The 13411-nt window shown below is 41.9% G+C and overlaps 1 protein-coding gene across 4 annotated transcripts in view; it reads right to left on the bottom strand.

Moving 5' to 3' along the window:
• The window catches only part of unc5c (unc-5 netrin receptor C), a 133929-nt gene that overhangs the window by 96651 nt on the left and 23867 nt on the right, over positions 1-13411 (bottom strand). The window lies entirely within an intron of this gene.

Here is a 13411-nt window from a genome sequence, read left to right as displayed (position 1 = left end):
GGAACACGTGTTTCCAGGAGCACCATCAAGTATGTAGAACACAGTAGAGTTTACAGAGCAGGGGAACCGGCTTTAATTAGAGTTAAGCAGACCTGGTTCTATTTGCTTTCATTTGCGTGATTTATCCCCTTTCATTTGGCAGCTGGCTAACATCTCCCAGACCATCAGACCAACCTCGCCTGAGGTAAAAGGATACGGCTGGCCTTTGGAGAAGAGTGAAGCCGAAGAAAAAAGGAAGAGAAGCAGTCTTTTGCAGTTTATTGGGCCACAGTTGAGGCCACCTGTTATGGTATACTTGCAGGGCACATGAATACCAGTGGAGGTGGTCAGCTGCGATATTGCATGTGATCCAGCATATTTTCCTTTGGGTAAACACATTTCCTTCCATTGAAGGGATTAGAGGGGGAAGAAGAGATGAGTAGGATGAGGGTGGGATGTAGCCTAAAGGCCAAAGATGGGTTATTAGATATTTGGACAAGCGCTCCAGACTACATAAAGCTCCAATTGCCTCAGGGGAGATCTTCAGATGGTTTTAAGGCTTTAGTCTGTCTCTGTAATGCAAACAGTCAAGAAACACAGAGTGAGCATCTGTGAGATATTCTATGGCGAAGAAGAAATCAATCAAAAGCTAACATCTGCCTCAGAAAATGCGTTCTTTACTGCAGTAGAATCTACAAACCATAAACTCCAATATGGAAGGGGAAATGATCCGAGAAGCATGATCTAGATGGCTGTCATTGTTCTCTCACAACCACTGCTCTTAGACACATTTCTTTCTCTTTTCTCATATTTTCCCATTTACATACAGTAGCTCTTATATGGCAGTGAATGGGACTCATAAGATTACAGCTAATATGTATACATCTTAGCTTTGTGATCAGATTACCCACAGCCACTGAGGCTGATCCATTTGATGTAGGGACACAGGGAATTCAGCTGTAACGTATCATTGCCAGCTTGTCATGGAAAGCGTTTTCACAAAAGAATAAACAAAACATGCCTCAAGCTAAAACTAAATTAGATGCAGATACAAGGGCACAATAGCGGAGTCAAGTACTTTGAATCCTTTTAACTTGTGTGTCATTGTGTAAATTGGAAAACCACTAAATGTTCAGTATGTCCCATCTCCAGTGGCTGCAGGCAACAGAAGGCAACAGTGTTTAAGCAGAACAAAGGGCTTGCAGAGGAGAACACCATCACAGTAGAGTTTTTGACAAATGGTTATCGTTACGTTTTTTTTCTTCTTCTTTTTGTCTAATTACCGTGCCTGCCTTCAGTCAAAGCCTCCCTGCGAGCAGCTGATCAAGTCCAGGTAGTAAATTTACAGTCTGGCCAGCCTGCAGGCAGCTGAGGGGTCTCGGAACATCAATAAAGGGTTAACCAGCACCTTTAAGATTTAAAGGGGTAGTAAGTGGCTCCATTAGCCCGGCTGACTGTGGCAGCCGTAGGGGTAGAGGTGGAGGCAGGGTGGGTGAAGGAGTGAGAGAGACAGGAGATGAGGTGCCCCTGAGACATCAGTCCAGGGCAGAGGAGAAAAGAGGGCTGGAGGGCAAAGTTAAAGACTGCTGCTCAGGCGTCAAATCAAAGCTACTGCTTTACCTTCCAGCTCCAAGACAGAAGCAGCACAGTTGCTAGGAAAAGAGCAGGAAACACCACAGGAAATGAGAGAGAGACCAAGAAGGGGGTTTCATATCACTGGGCCTATACAGTTTCTCAGTCTGCACATCTGAGTCTGATCAAGAATCAGTGCTGTTAGTATTCAACTGCTGGTAAATCTGCTTTCTGAGTTTATGAGCCGATCCAATCATTAATCAGGGATATTTCCTGCTCTGCTCCATCTCTAAACTTTGACTGGATGTTGACATGTTTGGTAGGGAGCTACTGAGGGATGAGTGTTTATAGAGTTGACTGTTGCCACTTACTACATTCTGTCAGGAGCCCTAAATTAGTTGCCTGAATGCAAGGGTGATTGTGATAGGTCAGGGTGCCTGAGGATTTAAACCTGCACCTGTGTTCAGCCTTGTTCACCCTTCCTTTGTGCACAATTTTGTACAGTAGTTAGCACCATACAACGAATACCCCATAGCCTGCTAAGAGAGTATCTAATACACACATTAAAAATTATTTGATTTGTGCCAAATTCTGCTCAAATTTACAGGGATGTGTCAGTTTCAAACAGAGCTTGACTAAACCATCATGAAGCTGGGAAAATAAATCATGCAAAAAAAGAGAGAAATGACACAAAATACTCCATGCATACACAATCCTGTAAGCTAAGACCTTTGCTAGCTTTGTCCACCAGCATGTGTTTCAGTGCGACTTTCTTTGAAGTGACAAATGTTGACAGCAATGACTTCCTGTGTAACTTTGCAAAGACACAGAAAATGTATACAGATAAATGATAAACTGTTCTCCAAATCACGTAGGGAGAAAAGTAAAATATACCTTTATGCGAAGGCTATAACATTACATGCAAACAGTTTTAAAATGAGCCAACACATACAAATTCCCACACAATTTATGTTTGTGTGTGCGCATTTTAATGGCCTTCGTCAGTGTAAATGATACGAGTGGATGATAGCCTCCTTTTAATTTCCCAACCTTTTAATTCGCTAATCTACAGCTTTCATTTCAATTTGCACTTTTACAAAACACATAACGCACAATCCCTGCTCAGCAGTTCTGCCCTGCAATAAGTGGAGGTCTCAACCCAGCACTTTAATAAATGTGTTAATTCAGAGCTCACCAGGCAGAAACAATGCCAGCATGGGAGATAAATTCCCCAGCGTTCATTTCCTCTCTCTGTCTTATGGCTGATGCTGAGCTGGAGATGGCCCATGGGGAGCGGAATGAAGATCATACATCACACTGAGGCATCCCTGCGTCTCTAACGTGGCTGTGTGTCCCCTCTGTGTCTGTGCATCTGTTTAAGTGCATTGCTGTGCGGTAATAATACCATATGGCCACTTATAGTATATGACGCATAATATAATTTAGTGGAATTTTGTAAAGAAATACTTAAGATCTTAATCTTAAAATATTTAAGATAGATTTTACATGTAGATGTGATTTTACCGAGTAGAGTGTGTAGCTGAGGATGTCACAGTCCAAGATACAAGTCTGCTGTTTTCTAACATAGTATGCAGTGTTCCCTCTGTGTGTCCACTGCACACTGACGGGCTTTTTATTACTAAACGAAGCCCTGTGGAAATGCTGCCTCTACTCAACCTGAACGTTTCTATTATTAACTCTCAGCGCCGCAAAATCCTCAAGGCGAGTGTTCTGCTGGTCTGTGAGGGAAAACATCTTTACTGGATAATAGCCCTTCGTCTAATTACGATGTCAGCAATCACACACACACACACACACACACACACACACACACACACACACACACACACACACTGCATAGACAGTAAGGAGGAAGGAAAAGGTGACATACATCATATGAAGGTCTGTGTTTGTTATGCTAGAGTTTGTTGCAGTGGTGCGGTGGTAAGCTGAGCTCATTAGTGCAGGCTGTGACAATATGGATGACACCTTATAAGGACGCTTCAATCAGATACTGCAAAGCTAATTGCTAATGCAAAACCAGCAAGTGCATTAGTAACAGCTTGGTATGTGACAATCATATTGTATCTCTTTGTGCACAGCCTCAAGAAGTAAACTCGTTCAGTGGTCTGGAAGCTGAAACAAAATGGCTGATTCACTGGTTATGAATGAAGGTCAATCACCAAGCTAAATGGAGTTAACAATGAAGCTGTACTCCAGGACTTTCCCCTAGGTATGTTTAGTTGTCCGTTTGATCCTCCCTGTATTCTCTGTATCCTTTCTTCCTAGAATCTTTGTTTGCAATCTCTGATTGAGCTCAGTAAACAGAGGTCAAAGGTTAATTTGCTCACGTCTGGGATTCTTCAGAAGGCTCCTCATTCCTGACCAACCTGCACCGTAAACACAGAGCCTCGTAATCTCCTTTCCCCACCACATAAACACACATACATACATATACAAAAGACTCAGGTTCCAGGCCATCGATAAAACTGCGCACCACCCCTCTTGTGTCACTTAGTTCCCCTCCCTGTTCCATTTTAATGGCTTTTTCAAGGGGACTGAAAGCTTTTCTCCTGACTCTCACCCCAGTTTCTTTAAACAGTTAATTAGTGTGGTTGATCTGATGGGACTCGGGTGCCTCTCAGGTCTGTCACAGACTCTGCAATGCCAGTCAGGGGGACAAAGAGACACTAATCCCAGCTTAACTGACTGGCTGGAAGTTGTGAAGACACAAGACAACTCTACTAAACATACTGTAGGGCTAAAAAAGAAATTTAAATCGAAGGAAAAAACTAACTAAAAAGAACAGTAAAAGTTGTCAGTGTTGACTCATGTTGCGTCCAATTAATACTTGCGCAACGAGGAATGATAAAAGTTGTGATACATCCTTCCTGAAACACTAAAAGTAACCTTAAAATCAATTTTTGATTTTAAGGTTACTTAACTCAAGTTTTCCTCGGGCAGCTAAGATATCAGTATTGACATCATGATTGTAAAACTCACATTTTTATTGCTCCTCTGTAATGGATCAGAGGACTCATTAGTGTGCATGAACTATTACTTCCAATCAATATATATTACTATAATCGATATATATCGAGAGGTAGGCATTTTTCGAAAAACCCTGAAAACTGCAGTTGTTAAGCCCCTTCTAAAAAAGGGCAACCTGGATCCTTCAATATTAAGTAATTACAGAGCTATCTCTAATGTTCCATTTTTGGGAAAACAAAATATTGAGAATCTTTTAAAAAGGTAAATGGCCTTTTGGACAGATTTCTAATATCACAGCATTCAGACTGCACTGATAAAGGTGTTAAAAGGCATTCCTCTAAATACTGAATCAAGTAAAACATCAGTTTTGGTGCGGCTTAATCTTAATGCAGCCTTTGATACAGTTGGGCATAAAATACTTCTTGACAGACTGGAAAAGTGGTTGGGATTATCTGGTATTGTCAATTGGTTCAGATCATATCGCAAAGGCAGAAGCTACATTGTTGCCACAGATCCCCATAACATGTGAAGACCCCCGGTTACTTAACCTGTACATACTCCCAAATCATACATGACAATAATGGTGCTCATCACAGCTAACCAGCTGATACTCAGATATACTTAATACTATTGTATTACTTAGACTCACTTTATCAATGCTTAGAGCAAGTAAATAGCTGGATGCCATTGCATTTTCTTCAATTAAATAAAGAGAGACAGAAATTATTGTATTTAAATCATTGTATTTAGAGGAAAGAATGTTCTTGGTCAAGTTGATTCCAGAGAGCTCTAAAGACTAAAACTCACGTTAAAAATCTTGGTGTTTCAAATGATTCCAATCTGAGCTTCAGCAGCCAAATCAAGAAAATAACTAAATCAGCATTTATATCATCTCAAACAAATAGCAAGAATTAGAGGTCTCATGTCCAGACAAGATTTAGACGATTTCAGCTGCTGCCATTGAGAACCAGGCACATTACTCCTGTTCTTAAATCTTTACACTGGCTTCAAGTAACTTAGCGTATTTTATTTTTATAATTGCTGCTGCTATAAATCACACCATCTCTGGCCAAACTGCATTCTGATCTTCTTGAACAATATAAACCCAGTAGGGCCTTTGGATCTTTAGGAATCAAATCTAAATTAAAAGCTGTGCTGTTCTCCTGTGCCTTTGGTTAACCGATTTCTCTACTGCACGTTTACTTCCTTTGTTGAATTTGGTGCAATTTGCCACTTATTACTGCACTGTAACTGTTTTTCTGGCCTTGTGTCATTTTTGTCTATTTGTATATTATTTTTTATGGAGTTCATTTCATTTTATCTATTTTTTCCAAATCTCATTTTATTCTATCGTAATTGATTTTATTTAGTTTTTGAACGTCACTGTTTTTCTTTGTCAATGTACAGCACTTTGAATTGCCTCTGTTTGAAATGTGCAATATAAATAAAGCTGCCTTGGCTAGTTATTGATCACTACATGGATTTGTAGTCCACTCCTCATCTGAAGCACTGTGTTACTCAAAACTGTGCTTTCACTGGGCTAAACTGCGGGAAACTGTAGGAATAAATCATAAAGAGACCATGTTCCTCCGGCTTAAGGTAAATTAATTTGCTCAAGGACTACCTGGGATGTTAGCTACTGTATGCTGCACTAAAACACAATACACAATTCATAACCTTTCTACTTAACAGTGTCACAGTAATCAAAGTCCTCAAACAATTAGTTGTTTACTGATCCCTGGCCGAGACAAGAGAATTGGATGACCACGCAATTTTCTTGTTATTAAGCTCGTAAGAAGGAGATGTGACTCAATTGAGAATTGGAGGCGCAAAAGCGATGAAGAGATACCGTAGGTGGAGAGGTAAAAAAGAGGTACGTGGAGAGGTCATGTCTCTAGAGTGATGGAGTCGAATAAATATGGCTCCGTATGAGGGAAGACTGTCTGACATCCTCTTCAAAGGAGAAGTGAGACACAGAGATCAGGAGGAAAGGCTGAGAAGAATCTGGGGGGGGGGGGGTATTGATTAAGAGAGCAAGAATGTGTAAGAGGAGGCAGCCCAGCAAGGGAAAAAAGGTAGAGGTAAGAAGGTGGGATGAAAAGGATGACTAAAACGGCAAGAGGAAGCACAACAAGGGGAGTTGAAAGCAGGTTCAGACTTAATCAGTAGGTAGAGAGAGATAGAACGGGTGGGTATCAAGAGTAAGATGCAATTATACCCCCACATCTCCAATATAAGCCTCTGGTGACTGATGAGCGGACGGAAGTGCAATAGAGGAGCAAGCAAAAGAGATAGCGACAGTGAGATAGTTAACATGTTCCCAGCTATCCCCAGAACCCCTGCTGTCCCTGCCAGTCAGCAGGCATCCTGCTCTCTTCCTAATGAGTTGTTTACATCCACAGCAGTAGATCAAAACCTCACCTCCAAACCATGGTTAGCAGCATCAATACTTCCAGATACATTAAGAATCTTTGGATTTTTTGCACCGAGTCCCTATTTGAAAAAACAGGGGCAAAAACATTATTACAGCTATAAGCACTTCTCTTTCCTCAGTTCATCCCTAATTTCTACAACTCGTATGCCTGGGGATTGTGTCAGTCTTCTTTAATGACCAAGATTAATGTTAAGTAGCATTATGGTAATGGAGGTACCAGTCCTACTGCACTTTATTAAATAAAGCTGTTTGAAAATGAATTTGATTATGGATTCTGCTGTTGTTAATGGAGCGTGGCGGAGAACAATGTTGACTTTTCTTCTCATTATTGTTTTGATATGATGATCAGGGTGTGTTCTGCTTCAATCAGCATCTAGTAACATATAATCTAGCATCGCAGCAGGGACTTTTTACTGCATCTTGTGTGTGTGTGTGTGTGTGTGTGTGTGCGTGTGTGTGTGTGTGCATGAGGTGCAGAGCGAGAGACAAAATAAGAGACAACCAAGAATTACTGTACGCTCCACTGCATCCCCAGCACTCCTTTCAAATTTCACCAATAGAATCATACAGAGCTTTGAGAAAGCTGCAGTGCTTTAGAAGCACCCCATGAAGATCTGCAGTAGCCCAGAAATCAAAACCTCTGCTGTGAGAATTAAAAAAAAAAAGTGCAACCTTCTCTTGGACTACAATAGCCTAAATAGTACGCATGTATCCCCTTCTGAGAGTGTCATGCAGATCTTTAAAGACATAAACATGAGAGCTGTTACAATTGAAAAGCTTTTGTTTGAGGCTCGCCACATGTATACTGTATGTGCGTGCCTGCGCATGTATCTGTGTGAGCATGCACATTTGTGGCAGAGGCCGAACTCTAAAACCATACCCCGGCTTTGAGGTCTCCCCTCATGGGATGATCTTTCAGTTGTCCTCCGTCTCCTCTTTTCCCACCCTCAATTTCAGCACAGAACACACCCCTCCCTGTTTCTTCTCCCCACGTCCCCTGAGTCGCAGACACCAGAGCACTTAACCTCAACAGGCCTCCCCCATACTCAGTCTGCCCCCGACACAGACGCAGCGTCACATCAACTCGGCTCATATTTAGCCCTGGATATAAAAGATTTATGGGAAGAGAGGGGGGAATCAGCGTTCGGGTCTGCCAAAAGCTCTCCGCTCCTCCAGTCAGGGAGCTCTCACTTGCGCTCCGGTGGAACTGTAGAGGGTCTGTAGTTTTTAGCTGAAATGCTGAAAGGAAGAAGGCATCATGCCGAGCTTTCCACCCTGGTGTCACTTTCAGTTTACCTTCCCCTGCTGAGAATCCTCCACCAATTATTTGGGCTACAGCACACACTGCTTCCCTTCCTGCAACAAACAATGACATCAAATACTGAGTCTTCTGGGATCTTTAAAAATAAAATCATCTTTGAATTTTTGACAACTTTCCATGAAAAGGGGGGGAGCCCTAGCTGCAAATTCAAACATAGCAAGCAATGAAATTCATTGTGATACCTGTCCTACAATACCTACAGACTGTTAATTGAATATGTAGAGACTTTGTCGATAAACATTTAAGAGGATGCTTTTTCTTTCTATGAAGAGATATAGCCTGGAGTAAGGTTACAAAAGGAAACACAATTGGATAAAAAGATAAATCAATGATGTAAGTAGATTACACAGCACCATCTACTGTATTTCTTTAAGCAATCTAAAGTCTCTTTACAATCTCTGACTTGAGACACAGTGAGAGAGGCAGAGACATCCTGATGAAAAACACACACTCCTCTCTGCACATCAAATATTAAGAGCCAATATTAGCCCTGTCTTTGTCACCCCATTACCGGTGCAGGAAACATCCTCATGAGAGCATATGTGTGTGCATGCATGTGTTTTTATCTGTGTTGTGATGTGAAAGTAATTGTGACAGAGGCATGTGTGAGTACAGTAGCTGTGAAAAGGGAGAGGTCATTCACAGGGTATTGCTAAAAAAAAATGCACTCAATCTTTGTGTTTTCATGTGAGTTGGGGTTGAAAGTGAATATTTGTACTGTGTGGTTTCAGCTTTCAATGTGGAAGAGGTGGTATGGGCAGCACCAAGTCTAAGGAGCTGACCTCATCCAGTACAGTGGCATGACCACACTGGTGACCCCACCCATCTGAAAGTCTCTCCATGCCCTCCCTTCACACTCCAGAAGTGTCAGAAGTTCAAATCTGTTACATTTCACTTGCACCACTGATTGTGCTACTAGTTTTTTAACCCACATCAATAAAACATCCAAGCAAAACACCCCCAAAAAGCCAGCCGAGAGTGGTGGTGACAGCAGAATGCTCCCAGAGGTTTAGAGGGACTTAATGGTAAGTATTTGGGGTACAGAATAACTTCTTGCTCTTTCTGCAGCTACATTTAAGGTTGTAGAGCGTTACACAGTTGTCTTGCACTCACTCTCCCCAAAGCCCTCTTCTCTTGCTTGGCACTTCCCCTCTCCCCTCACCACCGCCGCATCAATCCCTGAGATGCCTCAAAAACGCTTTTTCGCAGAATAAAACAGAATATGAAATCACTGGGAGCACTCGCTATTACTGTAGCAGCTGAATTGGGTTGGAGAACACAGAAAGCTTATCCAGCGGCAGTTTGTGGCCACTTTGTCCAGCTTCAAAAGCAATGTGGGACTCTTACTGAGCCTGCTCGGGGTGGGATGAGGTAAAGGTTGAGGGTTGGCACGGGGCTAAAAGGTTTGGCCTACTTTGACAGAAGCACTGTGTTATGCTGCTCCCTGAAAGACTGTAGAGAGGTCATGTAATCCTGATTATAGTTATGCTTTCATTAAAATGTTGCAAAACAATATCAAGCAAATCTAAAGTTTTAGCAAAATAAAATGAGAATCAGCGTGTTTACCTTTGAGTGAATATATTCACAAGGATGTTACAAAAATACAAAATTGCTGCTGTGGTGTGTTGGAGTGTTTTGAGGCTTTCTGGTGGAGTTAAGCAGCACCGAATGCTTTGTTTTCAGGAAGCAAAAGCAGCTACCAGGTCAAGGTGTATTAGAGAAATCGTTTTACAACAGCCATTGTTGCATCCTTCTCTTTTTAAAAATATGTAAACTTTTCAATGTCAGCCACAGGTAAAAACGTATCTGAAATATTTTGGTCATTTTTTTCTTTTGAGCCATGCTAAGGGCATGGATGAATCCACTTACTTTGGTGATCCCAGACCTTTCTTATAGTGCCACCAGCAGGTTAAAAATGTTGGCTTTTCGTAAAATATCTCAACAGTCATTGGATGGATGGTCATTAAATTGTCCTGTTAGGATGGCTTGTTTTAACGATAGATTTTAAATTGTCCAATATGTTACGAAGTTTATGACTTAAACTTTCAAACTAATCACATTCTCATCAACCTCAGCTGTACTTTGTATTTACTGCTACAGTAATAAGCAAATGTAAGCATACTAACTCCCTAAGATGGTTGACATGGTAAACATTACCTGCTACACATCAACATGTTAGCATTGTCATTGTGAGCATGTTAGCATTTAGCTCAAAGCACTGCTGTGCCTCACAGAGCCACTAACACGGCTGTAATTTTCACTCAGGTTTTTTTAATGCACAAATTGAAAATGCACACAAAATAATGCCAAACTCAAAGCAATGTAGACCCAAAACACACACTTCTACAACTACCTCTTTGTACAATGTCCGGCTATAGCCCTCCAATCTCTGGACACAGCGCCTTATTCATTATTCAGGTAACGTGATGGGACTAAATCGATTTCCTGCCCTCACCCCTCAACTCTCACCTGCCTCCTCTTCCTCTCAGATCAACATTCCACACGGAGTGCAAAGGGCCTGGCCTGGCCACACGAGCAAGTACTCAGGGGTATTTGGCGGAATAGCCCACATTTGAGCTGGTTTAGGATTTCACATAAACACACCTTGATCCCTAAATCTCAGCTAAGCCTGTTTCAGTTTCAAACAGCAGGAAAAGAGCCTGCTCAAACACTTAGGCAGGCAGGCAGGCAGGCAGACAGGCAGGCTGCTGGATACATCATGTATAGTAAAGAGACTTACACATCCATACAGGTGGCGAAATGAATTAGTATTATTTGTGCATGTGTGTGCATGTGTGTGTGTGTGTGTGTGTGTGTGTGTGTGTGTGTGTGTGTGTGTGTGTGTGTGTTCATAACCCCGTGCATGCATGCAGCTGCCCTCCCTACAGGGATCCGCTCCTTCAGACACATTTTCACCTCATCTGCGTTTAAGGGCATTAATATTGCACCAACTGCAGTGGCAGGGTTAAATGGATGACTGGGGGGGAAAAAGGGGGGCTGAATGTCAAATGCAATCCCTCCACTCCTCCTTCCTTCCCTCTCCCTTCCTTTCCTTTCTGCTCTGATCCGGTACGACACGAGGAGTTCAGGGGGATGCTGTAGCTGGCTCTCCACAGAGACAAGATCCAGAGGCCACAGCACCAGCATGTGTTGTCTGTTTAGAGGAATGTATGATCCTTTTCATCTACATTTACATTAGCGGCTCCCACTGTTCATGCTCTCCTTCCCTGTCGCTCTCCATCCATCTATACATTTGTAATATCCAACAAAAGGGACCAGAAAGAAGAAAGAAAGAACGGTGATAGGAATGTGCTGTAGACCTTCAAATGTCACCATTAACTTCAACAAACCTTCTTTAATTAACCACTGTTAATTATCAAATCACTTTTAATTATAGAAGGAATACGGTTTGAAATTAAAAAATATTTACAAGCTTGTTAACATCTTAAAAGGTGTCCCTAGAGACCAGGATAGCATACACAGCATGTACATTACATTATCCAAACCATCCCTGTCACAATAATTCGCCGTTCTGGGAATATCGTGCTATGCAAAGACCGAGGCTTTTCATGTTTCTTCTGTAATTAAGTCCCATTGCTATCAGTGAATTCATCGCCGAGGCATGTTGTGGGCTGGTTGAGAATAAGAAGAAAAAAAGGGGCTAGGATTGGCGGCCCGGGGAGACTGACATCATCGAGGTCACACGGAGGTTAAGTTAACAGGCATACTAGCTTCTAAAAAATTAAAAGCTTGAGCTCACGAAAGCTTCACTCTGAGCACAAGTGGCATGACCTGGAGGATTTGTGAGAAGAGTGCAGTGTGGATGGACATGCAGACACACATTATACACACACACACACACACACACACACACAGTGCGGGTGTTAATGCACATAGCATGTTGATCAGCTTCCGCATGGGTAACCCTGCAACACATGTACTGACTCACACACACACACACACACACACACACACACACACACACACACACACACACACACACACACACACACACACACACACACACACACACACACACACACACTCTCATTCCTCTTACTCAAAGTTGAACACAAAAACTCACACAAACCATTCCCAGTGATTGAGTGCTCAGTGGAGTGAGCAGTTGCAGATATGCACCAAAAGGACAGATGCACCAACAACGCTGCAGGTGGACAGATCATATCTCTTTCTCTCTGTTTTTCTTTCTTCTTCCACACACGTCCAGCAGTGGTTGTGCTTAGTGAAGTGTGAGGTAGGAAGCGTTGTTATGCAGGGTCATGGGGGCAAGGTGTCGGTACTTCATCTGTGATGTGTTAGAATACCAATTATGAAAAGTCTTACTGTGCATCACTGGCAGAGCCAGAGTCAGAAGGAAGGGGCTCAATGAAGTGTTTCTTCTACCTATGTGAATGCTATTTCCTGCGTTATGTACATTAAGCTCAATCTAGCTAATAACACACTATGATGAAATTGTTTATGGTGGTTACCATAATAACAAATCAGATTTTGTGAGGGGGCCATGTCCCCTCTTAGAATAAGCTTTATTGACCAAATATGTTTATGCATACAAGGAATAATTGTAGCTCTCAATATGCACATATAAGTAGGTTAAAATAAATAGATGCATATATGAATATAAATCGATTTGGAGCTACTCTATTTTTTATCTCTCCCATCCCCAAGCAGAAATGATGCCCTTGGGCAGAGCCATGTCAGCTTGGTATCTTAACATGCCAACCTAAATGTGCTAAGAACTTCTGAATGCTGTCCTTACTTCACCCATTCAACAACATAAATTACAGTTTATGTCATTTTAAAGCCATAAATACATGTTAAGTTAAACATTTCTTTGTGCTGCTTGCTTTATCCTTGCTGGAATAACTTTGACAACTAGATTGCCTATTAAATGCCTCTCACATCTGTCAGCAGTGGCTTGTCTGTAAACAAACATGTTTTGACAGCAGAGATCCAATGAGTTGATACAGAATAATGAGTCAGTTAGCAGTGAGGGGAAAAAAGCAAGCTGCCAAGCCCATCTTCCCTTATTGACTATGTGCCTCCACTGACTGGACAAGCACTTTTGTCCATCTCTATTCTAAGTCTTCTAAAGC

The sequence above is a fragment of the Sander lucioperca genome, chromosome 1, assembly GCF_008315115.2.
Source record: "Sander lucioperca isolate FBNREF2018 chromosome 1, SLUC_FBN_1.2, whole genome shotgun sequence".
In the NCBI taxonomy this organism is placed as follows: Eukaryota; Metazoa; Chordata; class Actinopteri; order Perciformes; family Percidae; genus Sander; species Sander lucioperca.
This window is presented reverse-complemented; position numbering and strand designations above follow the sequence as displayed.